This window comes from Lithobates pipiens, unplaced genomic scaffold (assembly GCF_037356315.1).
Source record: "Lithobates pipiens isolate NorthernLeopardFrog02 unplaced genomic scaffold, aLitPip1_a1.2 Scaffold_8, whole genome shotgun sequence".
Taxonomy (NCBI): domain Eukaryota; kingdom Metazoa; phylum Chordata; class Amphibia; order Anura; family Ranidae; genus Lithobates; species Lithobates pipiens.
In genome coordinates, this window is record NW_027507903.1 from 271,373,310 (window position 1) to 271,399,150 (window position 25,841).

Consider the following 25,841-nt stretch of genomic DNA (forward strand, 5'->3'; position numbering starts at 1 on the left):
ATTGTTTCTGCCCGGTTTCGAACCGGGGCCCTTTCGCGTGTTAGGCGAACGTGATAACCACTACACTACAGAAACCTATCATAACAGCACTTTTCGGGTTGGTTGCTCGGAGGTTGGGGTCACCGTATTAGCTATTATTTGCTTCTGGTTGGTTGATAACCTGAGTTCAGTTTACCGTCCTTGCAAATGATACTCTTTGGTAATGAAGCAAAGAAGGAAGAAAGCCCATCTCGGATGCCTAACTTGATACAAATAACATCCTCAAAACAGCCAGTACTGGCAAGATACACTGAGTCATGGATATCACCTCTAGCTTTTCCACACACTTTTCTCACCAGGTCAGCTGAAAACATACGCCAATGGTCGTCAGGTTTTCCAGCTCAGCTGACTAAGCAGGAGAACCAAAGTCCACATTCCAATTGCCTTTGGGTCCAGAAAACAAGTTTGCCTAAACACCAAACACTTACAGCGATGGTCAGCTCATAAACAGTGAAGAAAAAGAGCTCACATTGAAGGTGTTGCACCTAAACTGTGCTTTGTATTGGCAGATTTGGCTTACGGCTGCCAGAGGGGCAAGGCATGGCAAGAGCTTTGAGTTTGCCAGACTGTGAAAAAGTTAAAGGTAAGCACTGTTTCTGCCCGGTTTCGAACCGGGGACCTTTCGCGTGTGAGGCGAACGTGATAACCACTACACTACAGAAACCCATTCATGCTGTTTTTTTGAGCCTTGCAGACCGAAAGTCTACCCTAAAGTAAGATCGGTGAAAAGAGCTGCTGAAAGTGACATTGACAAAAAGCACTAGTGCGCTCAAATTGTTTCTGCCCGGTTTCGAACCGGGGACCTTTCGCGTGTTAGGCGAACGTGATAACCACTACACTACAGAAACCTATCACGACAGCACTTTTAGGGTTGGTTGCTCGGAGGTTGGGGTCACCGTATTAGCTATTATTTGCTTCTGGTTGGTTGATAACCTGAGTTCAGTTTACCGTCCTTGCAAATGAAACTCTTTGGTAATGAAGCAAAGAAGGAAGAAAGCCCATCTCGGATGCCTAACTTGATACAAATAACATCCTCAAAACAGCAAGTACTGGCAAGATACACTGAGTCATGGATATCACCTCTAGCTTTTCCACACACTTTTCTCACCAGGTCAGCTGAAAACATACGCCAATGGTCGTCAGGTTTTCCAGCTCAGCTGACTAAGCAGGAGAACCAAAGTCCACATTCCAATTGCCTTTGGGTCCAGAAAACAAGTTTGCCTAAACACCAAACACTTACAGCGATGGTCAGCTCATAAACAGTGAAGAAAAAGAGCTCACATTGAAGGTGTTGCACCTAAACTGTGCTTTGTATTGGCAGATTTGGCTTACGGCTGCCAGAGGGGCAAGGCATGGCAAGAGCTTTGAGTTTGCCAGACTGTGAAAAAGTTAAAGGTAAGCACTGTTTCTGCCCGGTTTCGAACCGGGGACCTTTCGCGTGTGAGGCGAACGTGATAACCACTACACTACAGAAACCCATTCATGCTGTTTTTTTGAGCCTTGCAGACCGAAAGTCTACCCTAAAGTAAGATCGGTGAAAAGAGCTGCTGAAAGTGACATTGACAAAAAGCACTAGTGCGCTCAAATTGTTTCTGCCCGGTTTCGAACCGGGGACCTTTCGCGTGTTAAGCGAACGTGATAACCACTACACTACAGAAACCTATCACGACAGCACTTTTCGGGTTGGTTGCTCGGAGGTTGGGGTCACCGTATTAGCTATTATTTGCTTCTGGTTGGTTGATAACCTGAGTTCAGTTTACCGTCCTTGCAAATGATACTCTTTGGTAATGAAGCAAAGAAGGAAGAAAGCCCATCTCGGATGCCTAACTTGATACAAATAACATCCTCAAAACAGCAAGTACTGGCAAGATACACTGAGTCATGGATATCACCTCTAGCTTTTCCACACACTTTTCTCACCAGGTCAGCTGAAAACATACGCCAATGGTCGTCAGGTTTTCCAGCTCAGCTGACTAAGCAGGAGAACCAAAGTCCACATTCCAATTGCCTTTGGGTCCAGAAAACAAGTTTGCCTAAACACCAAACACTTACAGCGATGGTCAGCTCATAAACAGTGAAGAAAAAGAGCTCACATTGAAGGTGTTGCACCTAAACTGTGCTTTGTATTGGCAGATTTGGCTTACGGCTGCCAGAGGGGCAAGGCATGGCAAGAGCTTTGAGTTTGCCAGACTGTGAAAAAGTTAAAGGTAAGCACTGTTTCTGCCCGGTTTCGAAACAGGGACCTTTCGCGTGTGAGGCGAACGTGATAACCACTACACTACAGAAACCCATTCATGCTGTTTTTTTGAGCCTTGCAAACCGAAAGTCTACCCTAAAGTAAGATCGGTGAAAAGAGCTGCTGAAAGCGACATTGACAAAAAGCACTAGCGCGCTCAAATTGTTTCTGCCCAGTTTCGAACCGGGGACCTTTCACGTGTTAGGCGAACGTGATAACCACTACACTACAGAAACCTATCATGACAGCACTTTTCGGGTTGGTTGCTCGGAGGTTGGGGTCACCGTATTAGCTATTATTTGCTTCTGGTTGGTTGATAACCTGAGTTCAGTTTACCGTCCTTGCAAATGATACTCTTTGGTAATGAAGCAAAGAAGGAAGAAAGCCCATCTCGGATGCCTAACTTGATACAAATAACATCCTCAAAACAGCCAGTACTGGCAAGATACACTGAGTCATGGATATCACCTCTAGCTTTTCCACACACTTTTCTCACCAGGTCAGCTGAAAACATACGCCAATGGTCGTCAGGTTTTCCAGCTCAGCTGACTAAGCAGGAGAACCAAAGTCCACATTCCAATTGCCTTTGGGTCCAGAAAACAAGTTTGCCTAAACACCAAACACTTACAGCGATGGTCAGCTCATAAACAGTGAAGAAAAAGAGCTCACATTGAAGGTGTTGCACCTAAACTGTGCTTTGTATTGGCAGATTTGGCTTACGGCTGCCAGAGGGGCAAGGCATGGCAAGAGCTTTGAGTTTGCCAGACTGTGAAAAAGTTTAAGGTAAGCACTGTTTCTGCCCGGTTTCGAACCGGGGACCTTTCGCGTGTGAGGCGAACGTGATAACCACTACACTACAGAAACCCATTCATGCTGTTTTTTTGAGCCTTGCAGACCGAAAGTCTACCCTAAAGTAAGATCGGTGAAAAGAGCTGCTGAAAGTGACATTGACAAAAAGCACTAGTGCGCTCAAATTGTTTCTGCCCGGTTTCGAACCGGGGACCTTTCGCGTGTTAAGCGAACGTGATAACCACTACACTACAGAAACCTATCACGACAGAACTTTTCGGGTTGGTTGCTCGGAGGTTGGGGTCACCGTATTAGCTATTATTTGCTTCTGGTTGGTTGATAACCTGAGTTCAGTTTACCGTCCTTGCAAATAATACTCTTTGGTAATGAAGCAAAGAAGGAAGAAAGCCCATCTCGGATGCCTAACTTGATACAAATAACATCCTCAAAACAGCCAGTACTGGCAAGATACACTGAGTCATGGATATCACCTCTAGCTTTTCCACACACTTTTCTCACCAGGTCAGCTGAAAACATACGCCAATGGTCGTCAGGTTTTCCAGCTCAGCTGACTAAGCAGGAGAACCAAAGTCCACATTCCAATTGCCTTTGGGTCCAGAAAACAAGTTTGCCTAAACACCAAACACTTACAGCGATGGTCAGCTCATAAACAGTGAAGAAAAAGAGCTCACATTGAAGGTGTTGCACCTAAACTGTGCTTTGTATTGGCAGATTTGGCTTACGGCTGCCAGAGGGGCAAGGCATGGCAAGAGCTTTGAGTTTGCCAGACTGTGAAAAAGTTAAAGGTAAGCACTGTTTCTGCCCGGTTTCGAACCGGGGACCTTTCGCGTGTGAGGCGAACGTGATAACCACTACACTACAGAAACCCATTCATGCTGTTTTTTTGAGCCTTGCAGACCGAAAGTCTACCCTAAAGTAAGATCGGTGAAAAGAGCTGCTGAAAGTGACATTGACAAAAAGCACTAGTGCGCTCAAATTCTTTCTGCCCGGTTTCGAACCGGGGACCTTTCGCGTGTTAGGCGAACGTGATAACCACTACACTACAGAAACCTATCACGACAGCACTTTTCGGATTGGTTGCTCGGAGGTTGGGGTCACCGTATTAGCTATTATTTGCTTCTGGTTGGTTGATAACCTGAGTTCAGTTTACCGTCCTTGCAAATGATACTCTTTGGTAATGAAGCAAAGAAGGAAGAAAGCCCATCTCGGATGCCTAACTTGATACAAATAACATCCTCAAAACAGCAAGTACTGGCAAGATACACTGAGTCATGGATATCACCTCTAGCTTTTCCACACACTTTTCTCACCAGGTCAGCTGAAAACATACGCCAATGGTCGTCAGGTTTTCCAGCTCAGCTGACTAAGCAGGAGAACCAAAGTCCACATTCCAATTGCCTTTGGGTCCAGAAAACAAGTTTGCCTAAACACCAAACACTTACAGCGATGGTCAGCTCATAAACAGTGAAGAAAAAGAGCTCACATTGAAGGTGTTGCACCTAAACTGTGCTTTGTATTGGCAGATTTGGCTTACGGCTGCCAGAGGGGCAAGGCATGGCAAGAGCTTTGAGTTTGCCAGACTGTGAAAAAGTTAAAGGTAAGCACTGTTTCTGCCCGGTTTCGAACCGGGGACCATTCGCGTGTGAGGCGAACGTGATAACCACTACACTACAGAAACCTATTCATGCTGTTTTTTTGAGCCTTGCAGACCGAAAGTCTACCCTAAAGTAAGATCGGTGAAAAGAGCTGCTGAAAGCGACATTGACAAAAAGCACTAGCGCGCTCAAATTGTTTCTGCCCGGTTTCGAACCGGGGACCTTTCGCGTGTTAGGCGAACGTGATAACCACTACACTACAGAAACCTATCATGACAGCACTTTTCGGGTTGGTTGCTCGGAGGTTGGGGTCACCGTATTAGCTATTATTTGCTTCTGGTTGGTTGATAACCTGAGTTCAGTTTACCGTCCTTGCAAATGATACTCTTTGGTAATGAAGCAAAGAAGGAAGAAAGCCCATCTCGGATGCCTAACTTGATACAAATAACATCCTCAAAACAGCCAGTACTGGCAAGATACACTGAGTCATGGATATCACCTCTAGCTTTTCCACACACTTTTCTCACCAGGTCAGCTGAAAACATACGCCAATGGTCGTCAGGTTTTCCAGCTCAGCTGACTAAGCAGGAGAACCAAAGTCCACATTCCAATTGCCTTTGGGTCCAGAAAACAAGTTTGCCTAAACACCAAACACTTACAGCGATGGTCAGCTCATAAACAGTGAAGAAAAAGAGCTCACATTGAAGGTGTTGCACCTAAACTGTGCTTTGTATTGGCAGATTTGGCTTACGGCTGCCAGAGGGGCAAGGCATGGCAAGAGCTTTGAGTTTGCCAGACTGTGAAAAAGTTTAAGGTAAGCACTGTTTCTGCCCGGTTTCGAACCGGGGACCTTTCGCGTGTGAGGCGAACGTGATAACCACTACACTACAGAAACCCATTCATGCTGTTTTTTGAGCCTTGCAGACCGAAAGTCTACCCTAAAGTAAGATCGGTGAAAAGAGCTGCTGAAAGTGACATTGACAAAAAGCACTAGTGCGCTCAAATTGTTTCTGCCCGGTTTCGAACCGGGGACCTTTCGCGTGTTAAGCGAACGTGATAACCACTACACTACAGAAACCTATCACGACAGCACTTTTCGGGTTGGTTGCTCGGAGGTTGGGGTCACCGTATTAGCTATTATTTGCTTCTGGTTGGTTGATAACCTGAGTTCAGTTTACCGTCCTTGCAAATGATACTCTTTGGTAATGAAGCAAAGAAGGAAGAAAGCCCATCTCGGATGCCTAACTTGATACAAATAACATCCTCAAAACAGCAAGTACTGGCAAGATACACTGAGTCATGGATATCACCTCTAGCTTTTCCACACACTTTTCTCACCAGGTCAGCTGAAAACATACGCCAATGGTCGTCAGGTTTTCCAGCTCAGCTGACTAAGCAGGAGAACCAAAGTCCACATTCCAATTGCCTTTGGGTCCAGAAAACAAGTTTGCCTAAACACCAAACACTTACAGCGATGGTCAGCTCATAAACAGTGAAGAAAAAGAGCTCACATTGAAGGTGTTGCACCTAAACTGTGCTTTGTATTGGCAGATTTGGCTTACAGCTGCCAGAGGGGCAAGGCATGGCAAGAGCTTTGAGTTTGCCAGACTGTGAAAAAGTTAAAGGTAAGCACTATTTCTGCCCGGTTTCGAACCGGGGACCTTTCGCGTGTGAGGCGAACGTGATAACCACTACACTACAGAAACCCATTCATGCTGTTTTTTTGAGCCTTGCAGACCGAAAGTCTACCCTAAAGTAAGATCGGTGAAAAGAGCTGCTGAAAGTGACATTGACAAAAAGCACTAGTGCGCTCAAATTGTTTCTGCCCGGTTTCGAACCGGGGACCTTTCGCGTGTTAAGCGAACGTGATAACCACTACACTACAGAAACCTATCACGACAGAACTTTTCGGGTTGGTTGCTCGGAGGTTGGGGTCACCGTATTAGCTATTATTTGCTTCTGGTTGGTTGATAACCTGAGTTCAGTTTACCGTCCTTGCAAATAATACTCTTTGGTAATGAAGCAAAGAAGGAAGAAAGCCCATCTCGGATGCCTAACTTGATACAAATAACATCCTCAAAACAGCCAGTACTGGCAAGATACACTGAGTCATGGATATCACCTCTAGCTTTTCCACACACTTTTCTCACCAGGTCAGCTGAAAACATACGCCAATGGTCGTCAGGTTTTCCAGCTCAGCTGACTAAGCAGGAGAACCAAAGTCCACATTCCAATTGCCTTTGGGTCCAGAAAACAAGTTTGCCTAAACACCAAACACTTACAGCGATGGTCAGCTCATAAACTGTGAAGAAAAAGAGCTCACATTGAAGGTGTTGCACCTAAACTGTGCTTTGTATTGGCAGATTTGGCTTACGGCTGCCAGAGGGGCAAGGCATGGCAAGAGCTTTGAGTTTGCCAGACTGTGAAAAAGTTAAAGGTAAGCACTGTTTCTGCCCGGTTTCGAACCGGGGACCTTTCGCGTGTGAGGCGAACGTGATAACCACTACACTACAGAAACCCATTCATGCTGTTTTTTTGAGCCTTGCAGACCGAAAGTCTACCCTAAAGTAAGATCGGTGAAAAGAGCTGCTGAAAGTGACATTGACAAAAAGCACTAGTGCGCTCAAATTCTTTCTGCCCGGTTTCGAACCGGGGACCTTTCGCGTGTTAGGCGAACGTGATAACCACTACACTACAGAAACCTATCACGACAGCACTTTTCGGATTGGTTGCTCGGAGGTTGGGGTCACCGTATTAGCTATTATTTGCTTCTGGTTGGTTGATAACCTGAGTTCAGTTTACCGTCCTTGCAAATGATACTCTTTGGTAATGAAGCAAAGAAGGAAGAAAGCCCATCTCGGATGCCTAACTTGATACAAATAACATCCTCAAAACAGCAAGTACTGGCAAGATACACTGAGTCATGGATATCACCTCTAGCTTTTCCACACACTTTTCTCACCAGGTCAGCTGAAAACATACGCCAATGGTCGTCAGGTTTTCCAGCTCAGCTGACTAAGCAGGAGAACCAAAGTCCACATTCCAATTGCCTTTGGGTCCAGAAAACAAGTTTGCCTAAACACCAAACACTTACAGCGATGGTCAGCTCATAAACAGTGAAGAAAAAGAGCTCACATTGAAGGTGTTGCACCTAAACTGTGCTTTGTATTGGCAGATTTGGCTTACGGCTGCCAGAGGGGCAAGGCATGGCAAGAGCTTTGAGTTTGCCAGACTGTGAAAAAGTTAAAGGTAAGCACTGTTTCTGCCCGGTTTCGAACCGGGGACCATTCGCGTGTGAGGCGAACGTGATAACCACTACACTACAGAAACCTATTCATGCTGTTTTTTTGAGCCTTGCAGACCGAAAGTCTACCCTAAAGTAAGATCGGTGAAAAGAGCTGCTGAAAGCGACATTGACAAAAAGCACTAGCGCGCTCAAATTGTTTCTGCCCGGTTTCGAACCGGGGACCTTTCGCGTGTTAGGCGAACGTGATAACCACTACACTACAGAAACCTATCATGACAGCACTTTTCGGGTTGGTTGCTCGGAGGTTGGGGTCACCGTATTAGCTATTATTTGCTTCTGGTTGGTTGATAACCTGAGTTCAGTTTACCGTCCTTGCAAATGATACTCTTTGGTAATGAAGCAAAGAAGGAAGAAAGCCCATCTCGGATGCCTAACTTGATACAAATAACATCCTCAAAACAGCCAGTACTGGCAAGATACACTGAGTCATGGATATCACCTCTAGCTTTTCCACACACTTTTCTCACCAGGTCAGCTGAAAACATACGCCAATGGTCGTCAGGTTTTCCAGCTCAGCTGACTAAGCAGGAGAACCAAAGTCCACATTCCAATTGCCTTTGGGTCCAGAAAACAAGTTTGCCTAAACACCAAACACTTACAGCGATGATCAGCTCATAAACAGTGAAGAAAAAGAGCTCACATTGAAGGTGTTGCACCTAAACTGTGCTTTGTATTGGCAGATTTGGCTTACGGCTGCCAGAGGGGCAAGGCATGGCAAGAGCTTTGAGTTTGCCAGACTGTGAAAAAGTTAAAGGTAAGCACTGTTTCTGCCCGGTTTCGAACCGGGGACCTTTCGCGTGTGAGGCGAACGTGATAACCACTACACTACAGAAACCCATTCATGCTGTTTTTTTGAGCCTTGCAGACCGAAAGTCTACCCTAAAGTAAGATCGGTGAAAAGAGCTGCTGAAAGCGACATTGACAAAAAGCACTAGCGCGCTCAAATTGTTTCTGCCCGGTTTCGAACCGGGGACCTTTCGCGTGTTAGGCGAACGTGATAACCACTACACTACAGAAACCTATCATGACAGCACTTTTCGGGTTGGTTGCTCGGAGGTTGGGGTCACCGTATTAGCTATTATTTGCTTCTGGTTGGTTGATAACCTGAGTTCAGTTTACCGTCCTTGCAAATGATACTCTTTGGTAATGAAGCAAAGAAGGAAGAAAGCCCATCTCGGATGCCTAACTTGATACAAATAACATCCTCAAAACAGCCAGTACTGGCAAGATACACTGAGTCATGGATATCACCTCTAGCTTTTCCACACACTTTTCTCACCAGGTCAGCTGAAAACATACGCCAATGGTCGTCAGGTTTTCCAGCTCAGCTGACTAAGCAGGAGAACCAAAGTCCACATTCCAATTGCCTTTGGGTCCAGAAAACAAGTTTGCCTAAACACCAAACACTTACAGCGATGGTCAGCTCATAAACAGTGAAGAAAAAGAGCTCACATTGAAGGTGTTGCACCTAAACTGTGCTTTGTATTGGCAGATTTGGCTTACGGCTGCCAGAGGGGCAAGGCATGTCAAGAGCTTTGAGTTTGCCAGACTGTGAAAAAGTTAAAGGTAAGCACTGTTTCTGCCCGGTTTCGAACCGGGGACCTTTCGCGTGTGAGGCGAACGTGATAACCACTACACTACAGAAACCCATTCATGCTGTTTTTTTGAGCCTTGCAGACCGAAAGTCTACCCTAAAGTAAGATCGGTGAAAAGAGCTGCTGAAAGTGACATTGACAAAAAGCACTAGTGCGCTCAAATTCTTTCTGCCCGGTTTCGAACCGGGGACCTTTCGCGTGTTAGGCGAACGTGATAACCACTACACTACAGAAACCTATCACGACAGCACTTTTCGGATTGGTTGCTCGGAGGTTGGGGTCACCGTATTAGCTATTATTTGCTTCTGGTTGGTTGATAACCTGAGTTCAGTTTACCGTCCTTGCAAATGATACTCTTTGGTAATGAAGCAAAGAAGGAAGAAAGCCCATCTCGGATGCCTAACTTGATACAAATAACATCCTCAAAACAGCAAGTACTGGCAAGATACACTGAGTCATGGATATCACCTCTAGCTTTTCCACACACTTTTCTCACCAGGTCAGCTGAAAACATACGCCAATGGTCGTCAGGTTTTCCAGCTCAGCTGACTAAGCAGGAGAACCAAAGTCCACATTCCAATTGCCTTTGGGTCCAGAAAACAAGTTTGCCTAAACACCAAACACTTACAGCGATGGTCAGCTCATAAACAGTGAAGAAAAAGAGCTCACATTGAAGGTGTTGCACCTAAACTGTGCTTTGTATTGGCAGATTTGGCTTACGGCTGCCAGAGGGGCAAGGCATGGCAAGAGCTTTGAGTTTGCCAGACTGTGAAAAAGTTAAAGGTAAGCACTGTTTCTGCCCGGTTTCGAACCGGGGACCTTTCGCGTGTGAGGCGAACGTGATAACCACTACACTACAGAAACCCATTCATGCTGTTTTTTTGAGCCTTGCAGACCGAAAGTCTACCCTAAAGTAAGATCGGTGAAAAGAGCTGCTGAAAGTGACATTGACAAAAAGCACTAGTGCGCTCAAATTGTTTCTGCCCGGTTTCGAACCGGGGACCTTTCGCGTGTTAGGCGAACGTGATAACCACTACACTACAGAAACCTATCACGACAGCACTTTTCGGGTTGGTTGCTCGGAGGTTGGGGTCACCGTATTAGCTATTATTTGCTTCTGGTTGGTTGATAACCTGAGTTCAGTTTACCGTCCTTGCAAATGATACTCTTTGGTAATGAAGCAAAGAAGGAAGAAAGCCCATCTCGGATGCCTAACTTGATACAAATAACATCCTCAAAACAGCAAGTACTGGCAAGATACACTGAGTCATGGATATCACCTCTAGCTTTTCCACACACTTTTCTCACCAGGTCAGCTGAAAACATACGCCAATGGTCGTCAGGTTTTCCAGCTCAGCTGACTAAGCAGGAGAACCAAAGTCCACATTCCAATTGCCTTTGGGTCCAGAAAACAAGTTTGCCTAAACACCAAACACTTACAGCGATGGTCAGCTCATAAACAGTGAAGAAAAAGAGCTCACATTGAAGGTGTTGCACCTAAACTGTGCTTTGTATTGGCAGATTTGGCTTACGGCTGCCAGAGGGGCAAGGCATGGTAAGAGCTTTGAGTTTGCCAGACTGTGAAAAAGTTAAAGGTAAGCACTGTTTCTGCCCGGTTTCGAACCGGGGACCTTTCGCGTGTGAGGCGAACGTGATAACCACTACACTACAGAAACCTATTCATGCTGTTTTTTTGAGCCTTGCAGACCGAAAGTCTACCCTAAAGTAAGATCGGTGAAAAGAGCTGCTGAAAGCGACATTGACAAAAAGCACTAGCGCGCTCAAATTGTTTCTGCCCGGTTTCGAACCGGGGACCTTTCGCGTGTTAGGCGAACGTGATAACCACTACACTACAGAAACCTATCATGACAGCACTTTTCGGGTTGGTTGCTCGGAGGTTGGGGTCACCGTATTAGCTATTATTTGCTTCTGGTTGGTTGATAACCTGAGTTCAGTTTACCGTCCTTGCAAATGATACTCTTTGGTAATGAAGCAAAGAAGGAAGAAAGCCCATCTCGGATGCCTAACTTGATACAAATAACATCCTCAAAACAGCCAGTACTGGCAAGATACACTGAGTCATGGATATCACCTCTAGCTTTTCCACACACTTTTCTCACCAGGTCAGCTGAAAACATACGCCAATGGTCGTCAGGTTTTCCAGCTCAGCTGACTAAGCAGGAGAACCAAAGTCCACATTCCAATTGCCTTTGGGTCCAGAAAACAAGTTTGCCTAAACACCAAACACTTACAGCGATGATCAGCTCATAAACAGTGAAGAAAAAGAGCTCACATTGAAGGTGTTGCACCTAAACTGTGCTTTGTATTGGCAGATTTGGCTTACGGCTGCCAGAGGGGCAAGGCATGGCAAGAGCTTTGAGTTTGCCAGACTGTGAAAAAGTTAAAGGTAAGCACTGTTTCTGCCCGGTTTCGAACCGGGGACCTTTCGCGTGTGAGGCGAACGTGATAACCACTACACTACAGAAACCTATTCATGCTGTTTTTTTGAGCCTTGCAGACCGAAAGTCTACCCTAAAGTAAGATCGGTGAAAAGAGCTGCTGAAAGCGACATTGACAAAAAGCACTAGCGCGCTCAAATTGTTTCTGCCCGGTTTCGAACCGGGGACCTTTCGCGTGTTAGGCGAACGTGATAACCACTACACTACAGAAACCTATCATGACAGCACTTTTCGGGTTGGTTGCTCGGAGGTTGGGGTCACCGTATTAGCTATTATTTGCTTCTGGTTGGTTGATAACCTGAGTTCAGTTTACCGTCCTTGCAAATGATACTCTTTGGTAATGAAGCAAAGAAGGAAGAAAGCCCATCTCGGATGCCTAACTTGATACAAATAACATCCTCAAAACAGCCAGTACTGGCAAGATACACTGAGTCATGGATATCACCTCTAGCTTTTCCACACACTTTTCTCACCAGGTCAGCTGAAAACATACGCCAATGGTCGTCAGGTTTTCCAGCTCAGCTGACTAAGCAGGAGAACCAAAGTCCACATTCCAATTGCCTTTGGGTCCAGAAAACAAGTTTGCCTAAACACCAAACACTTACAGCGATGGTCAGCTCATAAACAGTGAAGAAAAAGAGCTCACATTGAAGGTGTTGCACCTAAACTGTGCTTTGTATTGGCAGATTTGGCTTACGGCTGCCAGAGGGGCAAGGCATGGCAAGAGCTTTGAGTTTGCCAGACTGTGAAAAAGTTAAAGGTAAGCACTGTTTCTGCCCGGTTTCGAACCGGGGACCTTTCGCGTGTGAGGCGAACGTGATAACCACTACACTACAGAAACCCATTCATGCTGTTTTTTTGAGCCTTGCAGACCGAAAGTCTACCCTAAAGTAAGATCGGTGAAAAGAGCTGCTGAAAGCGACATTGACAAAAAGCACTAGCGCGCTCAAATTGTTTCTGCCCGGTTTCGAACCGGGGACCTTTCGCGTGTTAGGCGAACGTGATAACCACTACACTACAGAAACCTATCATGACAGCACTTTTCGGGTTGGTTGCTCGGAGGTTGGGGTCACCGTATTAGCTATTATTTGCTTCTGGTTGGTTGATAACCTGAGTTCAGTTTACCGTCCTTGCAAATGATACTCTTTGGTAATGAAGCAAAGAAGGAAGAAAGCCCATCTCGGATGCCTAACTTGATACAAATAACATCCTCAAAACAGCAAGTACTGGCAAGATACACTGAGTCATGGATATCACCTCTAGCTTTTCCACACACTTTTCTCACCAGGTCAGCTGAAAACATACGCCAATGGTCGTCAGGTTTTCCAGCTCAGCTGACTAAGCAGGAGAACCAAAGTCCACATTCCAATTGCCTTTGGGTCCAGAAAACAAGTTTGCCTAAACACCAAACACTTACAGCGATGGTCAGCTCATAAACAGTGAAGAAAAAGAGCTCACATTGAAGGTGTTGCACCTAAACTGTGCTTTGTATTGGCAGATTTGGCTTACGGCTGCCAGAGGGGCAAGGCATGTCAAGAGCTTTGAGTTTGCCAGACTGTGAAAAAGTTAAAGGTAAGCACTGTTTCTGCCCGGTTTCGAACCGGGGACCTTTCGCGTGTGAGGCGAACGTGATAACCACTACACTACAGAAACCCATTCATGCTGTTTTTTTGAGCCTTGCAGACCGAAAGTCTACCCTAAAGTAAGATCGGTGAAAAGAGCTGCTGAAAGTGACATTGACAAAAAGCACTAGTGCGCTCAAATTCTTTCTGCCCGGTTTCGAACCGGGGACCTTTCGCGTGTTAGGCGAACGTGATAACCACTACACTACAGAAACCTATCACGACAGCACTTTTCGGATTGGTTGCTCGGAGGTTGGGGTCACCGTATTAGCTATTATTTGCTTCTGGTTGGTTGATAACCTGAGTTCAGTTTACCGTCCTTGCAAATGATACTCTTTGGTAATGAAGCAAAGAAGGAAGAAAGCCCATCTCGGATGCCTAACTTGATACAAATAACATCCTCAAAACAGCAAGTACTGGCAAGATACACTGAGTCATGGATATCACCTCTAGCTTTTCCACACACTTTTCTCACCAGGTCAGCTGAAAACATACGCCAATGGTCGTCAGGTTTTCCAGCTCAGCTGACTAAGCAGGAGAACCAAAGTCCACATTCCAATTGCCTTTGGGTCCAGAAAACAAGTTTGCCTAAACACCAAACACTTACAGCGATGGTCAGCTCATAAACAGTGAAGAAAAAGAGCTCACATTGAAGGTGTTGCACCTAAACTGTGCTTTGTATTGGCAGATTTGGCTTACGGCTGCCAGAGGGGCAAGGCATGGCAAGAGCTTTGAGTTTGCCAGACTGTGAAAAAGTTAAAGGTAAGCACTGTTTCTGCCCGGTTTCGAACCGGGGACCTTTCGCGTGTGAGGCGAACGTGATAACCACTACACTACAGAAACCCATTCATGCTGTTTTTTTGAGCCTTGCAGACCGAAAGTCTACCCTAAAGTAAGATCGGTGAAAAGAGCTGCTGAAAGTGACATTGACAAAAAGCACTAGTGCGCTCAAATTGTTTCTGCCCGGTTTCGAACCGGGGACCTTTCGCGTGTTAGGCGAACGTGATAACCACTACACTACAGAAACCTATCACGACAGCACTTTTCGGGTTGGTTGCTCGGAGGTTGGGGTCTCCGTATTAGCTATTATTTGCTTCTGGTTGGTTGATAACCTGAGTTCAGTTTACCGTCCTTGCAAATGATACTCTTTGGTAATGAAGCAAAGAAGGAAGAAAGCCCATCTCGGATGCCTAACTTGATACAAATAACATCCTCAAAACAGCAAGTACTGGCAAGATACACTGAGTCATGGATATCACCTCTAGCTTTTCCACACACTTTTCTCACCAGGTCAGCTGAAAACATACGCCAATGGTCGTCAGGTTTTCCAGCTCAGCTGACTAAGCAGGAGAACCAAAGTCCACATTCCAATTGCCTTTGGGTCCAGAAAACAAGTTTGCCTAAACACCAAACACTTACAGCGATGGTCAGCTCATAAACAGTGAAGAAAAAGAGCTCACATTGAAGGTGTTGCACCTAAACTGTGCTTTGTATTGGCAGATTTGGCTTACAGCTGCCAGAGGGGCAAGGCATGGCAAGAGCTTTGAGTTTGCCAGACTGTGAAAAAGTTAAAGGTAAGCACTGTTTCTGCCCGGTTTCGAACCGGGGACCTTTCGCGTGTGAGGCGAACGTGATAACCACTACACTACAGAAACCCATTCATGCTGTATTTTTGAGCCTTGCAGACCGAAAGTCTACCCTAAAGTAAGATCGGTGAAAAGAGCTGCTGAAAGTGACATTGACAAAAAGCACTAGTGCGCTCAAATTGTTTCTGCCCGGTTTCGAACCGGGGTCCTTTCGCGTGTTAAGCGAACCTGATAACCACTACACTACAGAAACCTATCACGACAGCACTTTTTGGGTTGGTTGCTCGGAGGTTGGGGTCACCGTATTAGCTATTATTTGCTTCTGGTTGGTTGATAACCTGAGTTCAGTTTACCGTCCTTGCAAATGATACTCTTTGGTAATAAAGCAAAGAATGAAGAAAGCCCATCTCGGATGCCTAACTTGATACAAATAACATCCTCAAAACAGCAAGTACTGGCAAGATACACTGAGTCATGGATATCACCTCTAGCTTTTCCACACACTTTTCTCACCAGGTCAGCTGAAAACATACGCCAATGGTCGTCAGGTTTTCCAGCTCAGCTGACTAAGCAGGAGAACCAAAGTCCACATTCCAATTGCCTTTGGGTCCAGAAAACAAGTTTGCCTAAACACCAAACACTTACAGCGATGGTCAGCTCATAAACAGTGAAGAAAAAGAGCTCACATTGAAGGTGTTGCACCTAAACTGTGCTTTGTATTGGCAGATTTGGCTTACGGCTGCCAGAGGGGCAAGGCATGGCAAGAGCTTTGAGTTTGCCAGACTGTGAAAAAGTTAAAGGTAAGCACTGTTTCTGCCCGGTTTCGAACCGGGGACCTTTCGCGTGTGAGGCGAACGTGATAACCACTACACTACAGAAACCCATTCATGCTGTTTTTTTGAGCCTTGCAGACCGAAAGTCTACCCTAAAGTAAGATCGGTGAAAAGAGCTGCTGAAAGTGACATTGACAAAAAGCACTAGTGCGCTCAAATTGTTTCTGCCCGGTTTCGAACCGGGGACCTTTCGCGTGTTAGGCGAACGTGATAACCACTACACTACAGAAACCTATCACGACAGCACTTTTCGGGTTGGTTGCTCGGAGGTTGGGGTCACCGTATTAGCTATTATTTGCTTCTGGTTGGTTGATAACCTGAGTTCAGTTTACCGTCCTTGCAAATGATACTCTTTGGTAATGAAGCAAAGAAGGAAGAAAGCCCATCTCGGATGCCTAACTTGATACAAATAACATCCTCAAAACAGCAAGTACTGGCAAGATACACTGAGTCATGGATATCACCTCTAGCTTTTCCACACACTTTTCTCACCAGGTCAGCTGAAAACATACGCCAATGGTCGTCAGGTTTTCCAGCTCAGCTGACTAAGCAGGAGAACCAAAGTCCACATTCCAATTGCCTTTGGGTCCAGAAAACAAGTTTGCCTAAACACCAAACACTTACAGCGATGGTCAGCTCATAAACAGTGAAGAAAAAGAGCTCACATTGAAGGTGTTGCACCTAAACTGTGCTTTGTATTGGCAGATTTGGCTTACAGCTGCCAGAGGGGCAAGGCATGGCAAGAGCTTTGAGTTTGCCAGACTGTGAAAAAGTTAAAGGTAAGCACTGCTTCTGCCCGGTTTCGAACCGGGGACCTTTCGCGTGTGAGGCGATCGTGATAACCACTACACTACAGAAACCCATTCATGCTGTTTTTTTGAGCCTTGCAGACCGAAAGTCTACCCTAAAGTAAGATCGGTGAAAAGAGCTGCTGAAAGTGACATTGACAAAAAGCACTAGTGCGCTCAAATTGTTTCTGCCCGGTTTCGAACCGGGGACCTTTCGCGTGTTAAGCGAACGTGATAACCACTACACTACAGAAACCTATCACGACAGCACTTTTCGGGTTGGTTGCTCGGAGGTTGGGGTCACCGTATTAGCTATTATTTGCTTCTGGTTGGTTGATAACCTGAGTTCAGTTTACCCTCCTTGCAAATGATACTCTTTGGTAATGAAGCAAAGAATGAAGAAAGCCCATCTCGGATGCCTAACTTGATACAAATAACATCCTCAAAACAGCAAGTACTGGCAAGATACACTGAGTCATGGATATCACCTCTAGCTTTTCCACACACTTTTCTCACCAGGTCAGCTGAAAACATACGCCAATGGTCGTCAGGTTTTCCAGCTCAGCTGACTAAGCAGGAGAACCAAAGTCCACATTCCAATTGCCTTTGGGTCCAGAAAACAAGTTTGCCTAAACACCAAACACTTACAGCGATGGTCAGCTCATAAACAGTGAAGAAAAAGAGCTCACATTGAAGGTGTTGCACCTAAACTGTGCTTTGTATTGGCAGATTTGGCTTACGGCTGCCAGAGGGGCAAGGCATGGCAAGAGCTTTGAGTTTGCCAGACTGTGAAAAAGTTAAAGGTAAGCACTGTTTCTGCCCGGTTTCGAACCGGGGACCTTTCGCGTGTGAGGCGAACGTGATAACCACTACACTACAGAAACCCATTCATGCTGTTTTTTTGAGCCTTGCAGACCGAAAGTCTACCCTAAAGTAAGATCGGTGAAAAGAGCTGCTGAAAGCGACATTGACAAAAAGCACTAGCGCGCTCAAATTGTTTCTGCCCGGTTTCGAACCGGGGACCTTTCGCGTGTTAGGCGAACGTGATAACCACTACACTACAGAAACCTATCATGACAGCACTTTTCGGGTTGGTTGCTCGGAGGTTGGGGTCACCGTATTAGCTATTATTTGCTTCTGGTTGGTTGATAACCTGAGTTCAGTTTACCGTCCTTGCAAATGATACTCTTTGGTAATGAAGCAAAGAAGGAAGAAAGCCCATCTCGGATGCCTAACTTGATACAAATAACATCCTCAAAACAGCCAGTACTGGCAAGATACACTGAGTCATGGATATCACCTCTAGCTTTTCCACACACTTTTCTCACCAGGTCAGCTGAAAACATACGCCAATGGTCGTCAGGTTTTCCAGCTCAGCTGACTAAGCAGGAGAACCAAAGTCCACATTCCAATTGCCTTTGGGTCCAGAAAACAAGTTTGCCTAAACACCAAACACTTACAGCGATGATCAGCTCATAAACAGTGAAGAAAAAGAGCTCACATTGAAGGTGTTGCACCTAAACTGTGCTTTGTATTGGCAGATTTGGCTTACGGCTGCCAGAGGGGCAAGGCATGGCAAGAGCTTTGAGTTTGCCAGACTGTGAAAAAGTTAAAGGTAAGCACTGTTTCTGCCCGGTTTCGAACCGGGGACCTTTCGCGTGTGAGGCGAACGTGATAACCACTACACTACAGAAACCCATTCATGCTGTTTTTTTGAGCCTTGCAGACCGAAAGTCTACCCTAAAGTAAGATCGGTGAAAAGAGCTGCTGAAAGCGACATTGACAAAAAGCACTAGCGCGCTCAAATTGTTTCTGCCCGGTTTTGAACCGGGGACCTTTCGCGTGTTAGGCGAACGTGATAACCACTACACTACAGAAACCTATCATGACAGCACTTTTCGGGTTGGTTGCTCGGAGGTTGGGGTCACCGTATTAGCTATTATTTGCTTCTGGTTGGTTGATAACCTGAGTTCAGTTTACCGTCCTTGCAAATGATACTCTTTGGTAATGAAGCAAAGAAGGAAGAAAGCCCATCTCGGATGCCTAACTTGATACAAATAACATCCTCAAAACAGCCAGTACTGGCAAGATACACTGAGTCATGGATATCACCTCTAGCTTTTCCACACACTTTTCTCACCAGGTCAGCTTAAAACATACGCCAATGGTCGTCAGGTTTTCCAGCTCAGCTGACTAAGCAGGAGAACCAAAGTCCACATTCCAATTGCCTTTGGGTCCAGAAAACAAGTTTGCCTAAACACCAAACACTTACAGCGATGGTCAGCTCATAAACAGTGAAGAAAAAGAGCTCACATTGAAGGTGTTGCACCTAAACTGTGCTTTGTATTGGCAGATTTGGCTTACGGCTGCCAGAGGGGCAAGGCATGGCAAGAGCTTTGAGTTTGCCAGACTGTGAAAAAGTTAAAGGTAAGCACTGTTTCTGCCCGGTTTCGAACCGGGGACCTTTCGCGTGTGAGGCGAACGTGATAACCACTACACTACAGAAACCTATTCATGCTGTTTTTTTGAGCATTGCAGACCGAAAGTCTACCCTAAAGTAAGATCGGTGAAAAGAGCTGCTGAAAGCGACATTGACAAAAAGCACTAGCGCGCTCAAATTGTTTCTGCCCGGTTTCGAACCGGGGACCTTTCGCGTGTTAGGCGAACGTGATAACCACTACACTACAGAAACCTATCATGACAGCACTTTTCGGGTTGGTTGCTCGGAGGTTGGGGTCACCGTATTAGCTATTATTTGCTTCTGGTTGGTTGATAACCTGAGTTCAGTTTACCGTCCTTGCAAATGATACTCTTTGGTAATGAAGCAAAGAAGGAAGAAAGCCCATCTCGGATGCCTAACTTGATACAAATAACATCCTCAAAACAGCCAGTACTGGCAAGATACACTGAGTCATGGATATCACCTCTAGCTTTTCCACACACTTTTCTCACCAGGTCAGCTGAAAACATACGCCAATGGTCGTCAGGTTTTCCAGCTCAGCTGACTAAGCAGGAGAACCAAAGTCCACATTCCAATTGCCTTTGGGTCCAGAAAACAAGTTTGCCTAAACACCAAACACTTACAGCGATGATCAGCTCATAAACAGTGAAGAAAAAGAGCTCACATTGAAGGTGTTGCACCTAAACTGTGCTTTGTATTGGCAGATTTGGCTTACGGCTGCCAGAGGGGCAAGGCATGGCAAGAGCTTTGAGTTTGCCAGACTGTGAAAAAGTTAAAGGTAAGCACTGTTTCTGCCCGGTTTCGAACCGGGGACCTTTCGCGTGTGAGGCGAACGTGATAACCACTACACTACAGAAACCCATTCATGCTGTTTTTTTGAGCCTTGCAGACCGAAAGTCTACCCTAAAGTAAGATCGGTGAAAAGAGCTGCTGAAAGCGACATTGACAAAAAGCACTAGCGCGCTCAAATTGTTTCTGCCCGGTTTCGAACCGGGGACCTTTCGCGTGTTAGGCGAACGTGATAACCACTACACTACAGAAACCTATCATGACAGCACTTTTCGGGTTGGTTGCTCGGAGGTTGGGGTCACCGTATTAGCTATTATTTGCTTCTGGTTGGTTGATAACCTGAGTTCAGTTTACCGTCCTTGCAAATGATACTCTTTGGTAATGAAGCAAAGAAGGAAGAAAGCCCATCTCGGATGCCTAACTTGATACAAATAACATCCTCAAAACAGCCAGTACTGGCAAGATACACTGAGTCATGGATATCACCTCTAGCTTTTCCACACACTTTTCTCACCAGGTCAGCTGAAAACATACGCCAATGGTCGTCAGGTTTTCCAGCTCAGCTGACTAAGCAGGAGAACCAAAGTCCACATTCCAATTGCCTTTGGGTCCAGAAAACAAGTTTGCCTAAACACCAAACACTTACAGCGATGGTCAGCTCATAAACAGTGAAGAAAAAGAGCTCACATTGAAGGTGTTGCACCTAAACTGTGCTTTGTATTGGCAGATTTGGCTTACGGCTGCCAGAGGGGCAAGGCATGGCAAGAGCTTTGAGTTTGCCAGACTGTGAAAAAGTTAAAGGTAAGCACTGTTTCTGCCCGGTTTCGAACCGGGGACCTTTCGCGTGTGAGGCGAACGTGATAACCACTACTAGTGATGGCCGAACGGTTCGCCCGGCGGTCGTTTCGCGGCGAATTTCCGACTTTCGCCGTCCGCGGGTTCGAACGCCTTTTTCCGTCGTTCGCCCCGGCGGACTTACGTGTTTAATGTATACAAGAACTTTAACCTTTCGTGACACGTTTATCATGTGTTACAGGACAACCAATTGAGACATGACAGCTCATGGACACTTGGACATTCCCCCTAACCTATAAATACACCCGATCCGGTGGCCATTTTACATTCTTTCTTCTGTCACTGTAGGGAAAGGATCCTGTGTGGAGTAGGGACAGAGAAAACGCTAGCTATTTGGTACACAAAAGTTCTTTTCAGGACTGGTATAGGTGTTAGGTCAGCAGCCTGAGTTTCTTTTGTCAGTTTAGATAAAGGGACAGAGCGCTGTATGCTGCTATTTTAGGGACAGCTCAGCCAGATTAGTCTTTCTTCATCATCATCATCATCATCATCATTAGCTGTTACTATCAGGTCCACAAAAGAGCTGTTCCAGCTAATCGTTCCAGCCTACTCTTTTTTGCCAATTTGTATAGGGACAGGCAGGAAGCAGTGTGTCAGGCAGTGAGGATAATTTTAAAGACTTGCTGTTACTATTAGTTCCACAAAGGTTCTTTTCAGGACTGGTATCAGTGGTACGGTAATAGGCTTGTACACGTATAATATTCTTTCTTCCAAATATAGAAAGAATATTATACTTGACTGCTGCCCTTCTGCTGCAGTCTGCTAATCATTCACAACTCACTTGTTCCACAAAGCTCTTTATCAGGACTGGTAACTTGGTCTGTCTAGGGTGCTACGGTACATAGGCTTGGGTGCGGTACAGTCTGCTGTTCTGTAAGGACCGCTATCGGTCCACAATACATAGGGTTGCCGTGCACTACTGCTGACCGCTGCCCTATACTGCAGCAGTCCTTCATTGGTATAGGGACTGACGTACAGTCTGCTAATCACTAACACACAACCTGCTTGGTCCACAAAAGTTCTTATAAGGACTGGTAACTTGGTATAGGGTGCTACGGTACATAGGCTTGAGTGCGGTACAGTCTGCTGTTCTGTAAGGACCGCTATCGGTCCACAATAGATAGGGTTGCCGTGCACTACTGCTGACCGCTGCCCTATACTGCAGCAGTCCTTCATTGGTATAGGGACTGACGTACAGTCTGCTAATCACTAACACACAACCTGCTTGGTCCACAAAAGTTCTTATAAGGACTGGTAACTTGGTATAGGGTGCTACGGTACATAGGCCTGAGTGCGTTACAGTCTGCTGTTCTGTAAGGACCGCTATCGGTCCACAATACATAGGGTTGACGTGCACCACTGCTGACCGCTGCCCTATACTGCAGCAGTCCTTCAGCGGTATAGGGACTGACGTACAGTCTGCTAAACACTAATACACAACCTGCTTGGTCCACAAAAGTTCTTATAAGGACTGGTAACTTGGTATAGGGTGCTACGGTACATAGGCTTGAGTGCGGTACAGTCTGCTGTTCTGTAAGGACCGCTATCGGTCCACAATACATAGGGTTGCCGTGCACTACTGCTGACCGCTGCCCTATACTGCAGCAGTCCTTCATTGGTATAGGGACTGACGTACAGTCTGCTAATCACTAACACACAACCTGCTTGTTCCACAAAAGTTCTTATAAGGACTGGTAACTTGGTATAGGGTGCTACGGTACATAGGCTTGAGTGCGGTACAGTCTGCTGTTCTGTAAGGACCGCTATCGGTCCACAATAGATAGGGTTGACGTGCACCACTGCTGACCGCTCACCTATACTGCAGCAGTCCTTCAGCGGTATAGGGACTGACGTACAGTCTGCTAAACACTAATACACAACCTGCTTGGTCCACAAAAGTTCTTATAAGGACTGGTAACTTGGTATAGGGTGCTACGGTACATAGGCTTGAGTGCGGTACAGTCTGCTGTTCTGTAAGGACCGCTATCGGTCCACAATAGATAGGGTTGACGTGCACCACTGCTGACCGCTGCCCTATACTGCAGCAGTCCTTCAGCGGTATAGGGACTGACGTACAGTCTGCTAAACACTAATACACAACCTGCTTGGTCCACAAAAGTTCTTATAAGGACTGGTAACTTGGTATAGGGTGCTACGGTACATAGGCTTGAGTGCGGTACAGTCTGCTGTTCTGTAAGGACCGCTATAGGTCCACAATAGATAGGGTTGACGTGCACCACTGCTGACCGCTCACCTATACTGCAGCAGTCCTTCAGCGGTATAGGGACTAAGAGTTTTGTCACAGGGTCATTTAAAAAATGACATGCAGAGGAAGAGGCAGGCCCTTCCGCAGGGGTGGTAGGGGTAGGGCAGGAGCAACAGGCTTGAGCCAAAGTGGGAAGTTGCAGAAGGTGCGTTCAATTACTTTAAAGGATGCACCAGACTTGGTTGAGTGGCTCGCTCAGCCTTACTCTTCTGCACCCTCCTCATCCTCTCGATCTGCACCCTCTTCTTCACTCTCTGCTATGTGCACCCCCAAAGACACTACCACCAACAACACGACCACCACCACCACCACCACATACCTTCCGCTTGAGTCACTGGAATTATTTTCCGATCCATATCAAGAGGACATTTCTGATGCGCAGCCACTCTTGGTATTGGATCAGGAAGAGGAGGTAGCAACAAGCGCTACTCAGCAGTCTGACGCCAGTACCCAGATCAGCCCAAGGAGGAGGTTGGTCCCCGGTGTTGCTGCCTACTCTACTTATAGCGGTGGGGAAGGTGACGTTGATGATGACGTGTCTAGTGATGTCACGTGGGTGCCCACAAGAGAGGAAGAGGAGGGGAGTTCAGAGGGAGATATGGACCAGCAGATAGGGAGGAGAAGCAGCAATGACTTACATTGCACAGCAGGGACAAAGCAGACTGCAAATGTATCAGGAGCGAGTCATCGACCATGTACGGTCACATCTGGCGCTCCCAGGACACCGGCACATGGCTCCGCAGTGTGGGCTTTTTTTAACGTGTCCGCTGCTGACAATAGCGTTGCCATCTGCAATCTTTGCAGTCAACGCGTTAGTCGCGGTAAGCCCAATACTCACCTAGGGACGACCGCCTTAAGAAGGCACATGAGCAGCCATCACCGAGCCCAGTGGGAGCAACGGAACACACAAAGCCACACTGCAGGCTCTCACCGTCCAGCCTCGTCTTCTACTTCTCCTTCTCCTCTCTCCTCACAATTGTCCTCCACTCCACCTTCCATCACGCCAAGCTCACATTTTTCTGCAAAAAGGCAGGCTTCCGTGGGCCTAATGTTTGAGCGTAAAAAAATGATGACGCCGGATAACCCTCTTGCCCAACGGTTGGCGGCTGGCTTGTCAGAACTCATAGCCCGCCAACTACTGCCATATAAACTGGTGGACTCGGAGGCCTTTCGCAAATTTGTGGCCATTGGAACACCACAATGGAAGGTCCCAGGAAGGAAGTATTTCTCAGAGAAGGGCATCCCAGAGCTATATGGCCATGTTCAGCGGCAAGTGAATGTATCTCTGGCACACAGTGTCGGTGCCAAGATACATCTGACCACAGACACGTGGTCTAGCAAACACGGGCAGGGAAGGTATATCAGTTTTACTGCCCACTGGGTGAACCTTCTGACGGCCGTCAAGCATGTAACCCGTGGCACCCGTGTAGATTTGGTTTTACCGCCACGGATTGCATGCAGGCCTGACTCTTCTTCTCCTCCTCCTACTCCATCCTCCTCCCTCTCCTCCTCAGCTGCCTCCTCCTTTTCCGCTGCTAGCGTCTCTTCCACTGCACCGCCCAAGCTCCCCAGAACCTATTCCACATGCCAGGTGAGACGTTGCCATGCCGTGCTGCGTCTGTTGTGCCTGGAAGCAAAGAGCCACACTGGCCCGGCACTCCTTTCAGCTTTGCGTTCACAGGCAGATGAGTGGCTAACACCGCTCAATTTGACAGTTGGTAAAGTGGTGTGTGACAACGGTGCCAATCTGCTTAGCGCATTGAAACAGGGCAAAATCACGCACGTGCCGTGCATGGCACACGTCTTAAACTTGGTCGTGCAGCGATTCCTTGTCAAATACCCTGGGGTCCAGGACATCTTGCGGCAGGCAAGGAAAATCTCGGCCCATTTCAGAAGATCTTACACGGCCATGGCTCGCCTTGCTGACATTCAGCGGCGACACCATCTGCCGGTCAGACGTCTTATTTGCGATTGCCCGACGCGATGGAACTCAACCTTCTATATGCTTGATAGGCTGCTCCAGCAGAAACGTGCAGTTAACGTCTACCTGTATGAACTCTGCGAAAGAAACGGTTCTGGGGAGCTGGGTTTTTTTTCACCGCGCCAGTGGCTGCTCATGCGCGACACATGCAGACTTCTGCGGCCATTTGAGGAGATCACCAAACTGGTCAGTCGCAGCCATGGCGCCATCAGTGACATGGTACCTTATGCCTTCTTTCTGGAGCGTGCATTGCGTCGTGTCATTGATCAGGCTGTGGAGGAGCAGGAGCGGGAAGATGAGGAAGTCGCAATGCTGGATGAATTCCCAGGGGGGGCTACTCTATCTGAGACAAGTCAACAACAGGAGTCTGATGAGGAGTCAGAGGAGGATGGTGCCGGGGCGGATGAGCAGGAGCAAGAAGAGCATGCTTTAAACCTTTCTGGGATCCCTGTTGTGCGAGGATGGGGAGAGGAGAATGAAGAGGACGACATTATCCTGGATGATGAGCAGGAGCCAGGCCACCACACCGCTTCCACTTTAGTGCAAATGGGGGCCTTCATGCTCCAGTGTTTTAATAGGGACCCCCGTATAAAAAGCATGAGGGTCAAGGACCAGTACT

At 46.7% G+C, this 25,841-nt stretch overlaps 34 non-coding genes across 34 annotated transcripts; all 34 read right to left on the reverse strand.

The window, feature by feature from the left end:
- Positions 1-2: 2 nt before the first annotated feature.
- Positions 3-75, reverse strand: TRNAV-AAC (transfer RNA valine (anticodon AAC)). The gene has a single exon. It is a non-coding gene; the product is annotated as a tRNA-Val (tRNA).
- Positions 76-630: 555 nt separating this feature from the next.
- On the reverse strand, positions 631-703 carry TRNAV-CAC (transfer RNA valine (anticodon CAC)). The gene has a single exon. It is a non-coding gene; the product is annotated as a tRNA-Val (tRNA).
- Positions 704-814: 111 nt separating this feature from the next.
- On the reverse strand, positions 815-887 carry TRNAV-AAC (transfer RNA valine (anticodon AAC)). The gene has a single exon. It is a non-coding gene; the product is annotated as a tRNA-Val (tRNA).
- Positions 888-1,442: 555 nt separating this feature from the next.
- On the reverse strand, positions 1,443-1,515 carry TRNAV-CAC (transfer RNA valine (anticodon CAC)). Its single transcript has one exon. It is a non-coding gene; the product is annotated as a tRNA-Val (tRNA).
- A 1,551-nt stretch (positions 1,516-3,066) lies between these two features.
- Positions 3,067-3,139, reverse strand: TRNAV-CAC (transfer RNA valine (anticodon CAC)). Its single transcript has one exon. It is a non-coding gene; the product is annotated as a tRNA-Val (tRNA).
- Positions 3,140-3,878: 739 nt separating this feature from the next.
- TRNAV-CAC (transfer RNA valine (anticodon CAC)) lies at positions 3,879-3,951 on the reverse strand. Its single transcript has one exon. It is a non-coding gene; the product is annotated as a tRNA-Val (tRNA).
- A 923-nt stretch (positions 3,952-4,874) lies between these two features.
- On the reverse strand, positions 4,875-4,947 carry TRNAV-AAC (transfer RNA valine (anticodon AAC)). Its single transcript has one exon. It is a non-coding gene; the product is annotated as a tRNA-Val (tRNA).
- A 555-nt stretch (positions 4,948-5,502) lies between these two features.
- TRNAV-CAC (transfer RNA valine (anticodon CAC)) lies at positions 5,503-5,575 on the reverse strand. The gene has a single exon. It is a non-coding gene; the product is annotated as a tRNA-Val (tRNA).
- Positions 5,576-7,125: 1,550 nt separating this feature from the next.
- Positions 7,126-7,198, reverse strand: TRNAV-CAC (transfer RNA valine (anticodon CAC)). Its single transcript has one exon. It is a non-coding gene; the product is annotated as a tRNA-Val (tRNA).
- A 923-nt stretch (positions 7,199-8,121) lies between these two features.
- Positions 8,122-8,194, reverse strand: TRNAV-AAC (transfer RNA valine (anticodon AAC)). The gene has a single exon. It is a non-coding gene; the product is annotated as a tRNA-Val (tRNA).
- Positions 8,195-8,749: 555 nt separating this feature from the next.
- On the reverse strand, positions 8,750-8,822 carry TRNAV-CAC (transfer RNA valine (anticodon CAC)). The gene has a single exon. It is a non-coding gene; the product is annotated as a tRNA-Val (tRNA).
- Positions 8,823-8,933: 111 nt separating this feature from the next.
- Positions 8,934-9,006, reverse strand: TRNAV-AAC (transfer RNA valine (anticodon AAC)). The gene has a single exon. It is a non-coding gene; the product is annotated as a tRNA-Val (tRNA).
- A 555-nt stretch (positions 9,007-9,561) lies between these two features.
- Positions 9,562-9,634, reverse strand: TRNAV-CAC (transfer RNA valine (anticodon CAC)). Its single transcript has one exon. It is a non-coding gene; the product is annotated as a tRNA-Val (tRNA).
- A 739-nt stretch (positions 9,635-10,373) lies between these two features.
- On the reverse strand, positions 10,374-10,446 carry TRNAV-CAC (transfer RNA valine (anticodon CAC)). Its single transcript has one exon. It is a non-coding gene; the product is annotated as a tRNA-Val (tRNA).
- Positions 10,447-10,557: 111 nt separating this feature from the next.
- On the reverse strand, positions 10,558-10,630 carry TRNAV-AAC (transfer RNA valine (anticodon AAC)). Its single transcript has one exon. It is a non-coding gene; the product is annotated as a tRNA-Val (tRNA).
- Positions 10,631-11,185: 555 nt separating this feature from the next.
- On the reverse strand, positions 11,186-11,258 carry TRNAV-CAC (transfer RNA valine (anticodon CAC)). The gene has a single exon. It is a non-coding gene; the product is annotated as a tRNA-Val (tRNA).
- A 111-nt stretch (positions 11,259-11,369) lies between these two features.
- Positions 11,370-11,442, reverse strand: TRNAV-AAC (transfer RNA valine (anticodon AAC)). Its single transcript has one exon. It is a non-coding gene; the product is annotated as a tRNA-Val (tRNA).
- Positions 11,443-11,997: 555 nt separating this feature from the next.
- On the reverse strand, positions 11,998-12,070 carry TRNAV-CAC (transfer RNA valine (anticodon CAC)). Its single transcript has one exon. It is a non-coding gene; the product is annotated as a tRNA-Val (tRNA).
- A 111-nt stretch (positions 12,071-12,181) lies between these two features.
- Positions 12,182-12,254, reverse strand: TRNAV-AAC (transfer RNA valine (anticodon AAC)). Its single transcript has one exon. It is a non-coding gene; the product is annotated as a tRNA-Val (tRNA).
- A 555-nt stretch (positions 12,255-12,809) lies between these two features.
- On the reverse strand, positions 12,810-12,882 carry TRNAV-CAC (transfer RNA valine (anticodon CAC)). Its single transcript has one exon. It is a non-coding gene; the product is annotated as a tRNA-Val (tRNA).
- Positions 12,883-12,993: 111 nt separating this feature from the next.
- TRNAV-AAC (transfer RNA valine (anticodon AAC)) lies at positions 12,994-13,066 on the reverse strand. The gene has a single exon. It is a non-coding gene; the product is annotated as a tRNA-Val (tRNA).
- Positions 13,067-13,621: 555 nt separating this feature from the next.
- TRNAV-CAC (transfer RNA valine (anticodon CAC)) lies at positions 13,622-13,694 on the reverse strand. The gene has a single exon. It is a non-coding gene; the product is annotated as a tRNA-Val (tRNA).
- A 739-nt stretch (positions 13,695-14,433) lies between these two features.
- On the reverse strand, positions 14,434-14,506 carry TRNAV-CAC (transfer RNA valine (anticodon CAC)). Its single transcript has one exon. It is a non-coding gene; the product is annotated as a tRNA-Val (tRNA).
- Positions 14,507-14,617: 111 nt separating this feature from the next.
- TRNAV-AAC (transfer RNA valine (anticodon AAC)) lies at positions 14,618-14,690 on the reverse strand. The gene has a single exon. It is a non-coding gene; the product is annotated as a tRNA-Val (tRNA).
- A 555-nt stretch (positions 14,691-15,245) lies between these two features.
- Positions 15,246-15,318, reverse strand: TRNAV-CAC (transfer RNA valine (anticodon CAC)). The gene has a single exon. It is a non-coding gene; the product is annotated as a tRNA-Val (tRNA).
- Positions 15,319-16,057: 739 nt separating this feature from the next.
- TRNAV-CAC (transfer RNA valine (anticodon CAC)) lies at positions 16,058-16,130 on the reverse strand. The gene has a single exon. It is a non-coding gene; the product is annotated as a tRNA-Val (tRNA).
- A 111-nt stretch (positions 16,131-16,241) lies between these two features.
- TRNAV-AAC (transfer RNA valine (anticodon AAC)) lies at positions 16,242-16,314 on the reverse strand. The gene has a single exon. It is a non-coding gene; the product is annotated as a tRNA-Val (tRNA).
- A 1,367-nt stretch (positions 16,315-17,681) lies between these two features.
- On the reverse strand, positions 17,682-17,754 carry TRNAV-CAC (transfer RNA valine (anticodon CAC)). The gene has a single exon. It is a non-coding gene; the product is annotated as a tRNA-Val (tRNA).
- Positions 17,755-17,865: 111 nt separating this feature from the next.
- On the reverse strand, positions 17,866-17,938 carry TRNAV-AAC (transfer RNA valine (anticodon AAC)). The gene has a single exon. It is a non-coding gene; the product is annotated as a tRNA-Val (tRNA).
- A 555-nt stretch (positions 17,939-18,493) lies between these two features.
- TRNAV-CAC (transfer RNA valine (anticodon CAC)) lies at positions 18,494-18,566 on the reverse strand. Its single transcript has one exon. It is a non-coding gene; the product is annotated as a tRNA-Val (tRNA).
- Positions 18,567-19,305: 739 nt separating this feature from the next.
- On the reverse strand, positions 19,306-19,378 carry TRNAV-CAC (transfer RNA valine (anticodon CAC)). The gene has a single exon. It is a non-coding gene; the product is annotated as a tRNA-Val (tRNA).
- Positions 19,379-19,489: 111 nt separating this feature from the next.
- TRNAV-AAC (transfer RNA valine (anticodon AAC)) lies at positions 19,490-19,562 on the reverse strand. The gene has a single exon. It is a non-coding gene; the product is annotated as a tRNA-Val (tRNA).
- A 555-nt stretch (positions 19,563-20,117) lies between these two features.
- Positions 20,118-20,190, reverse strand: TRNAV-CAC (transfer RNA valine (anticodon CAC)). The gene has a single exon. It is a non-coding gene; the product is annotated as a tRNA-Val (tRNA).
- Positions 20,191-20,301: 111 nt separating this feature from the next.
- Positions 20,302-20,374, reverse strand: TRNAV-AAC (transfer RNA valine (anticodon AAC)). The gene has a single exon. It is a non-coding gene; the product is annotated as a tRNA-Val (tRNA).
- Positions 20,375-25,841: the final 5,467 nt, after the last annotated feature.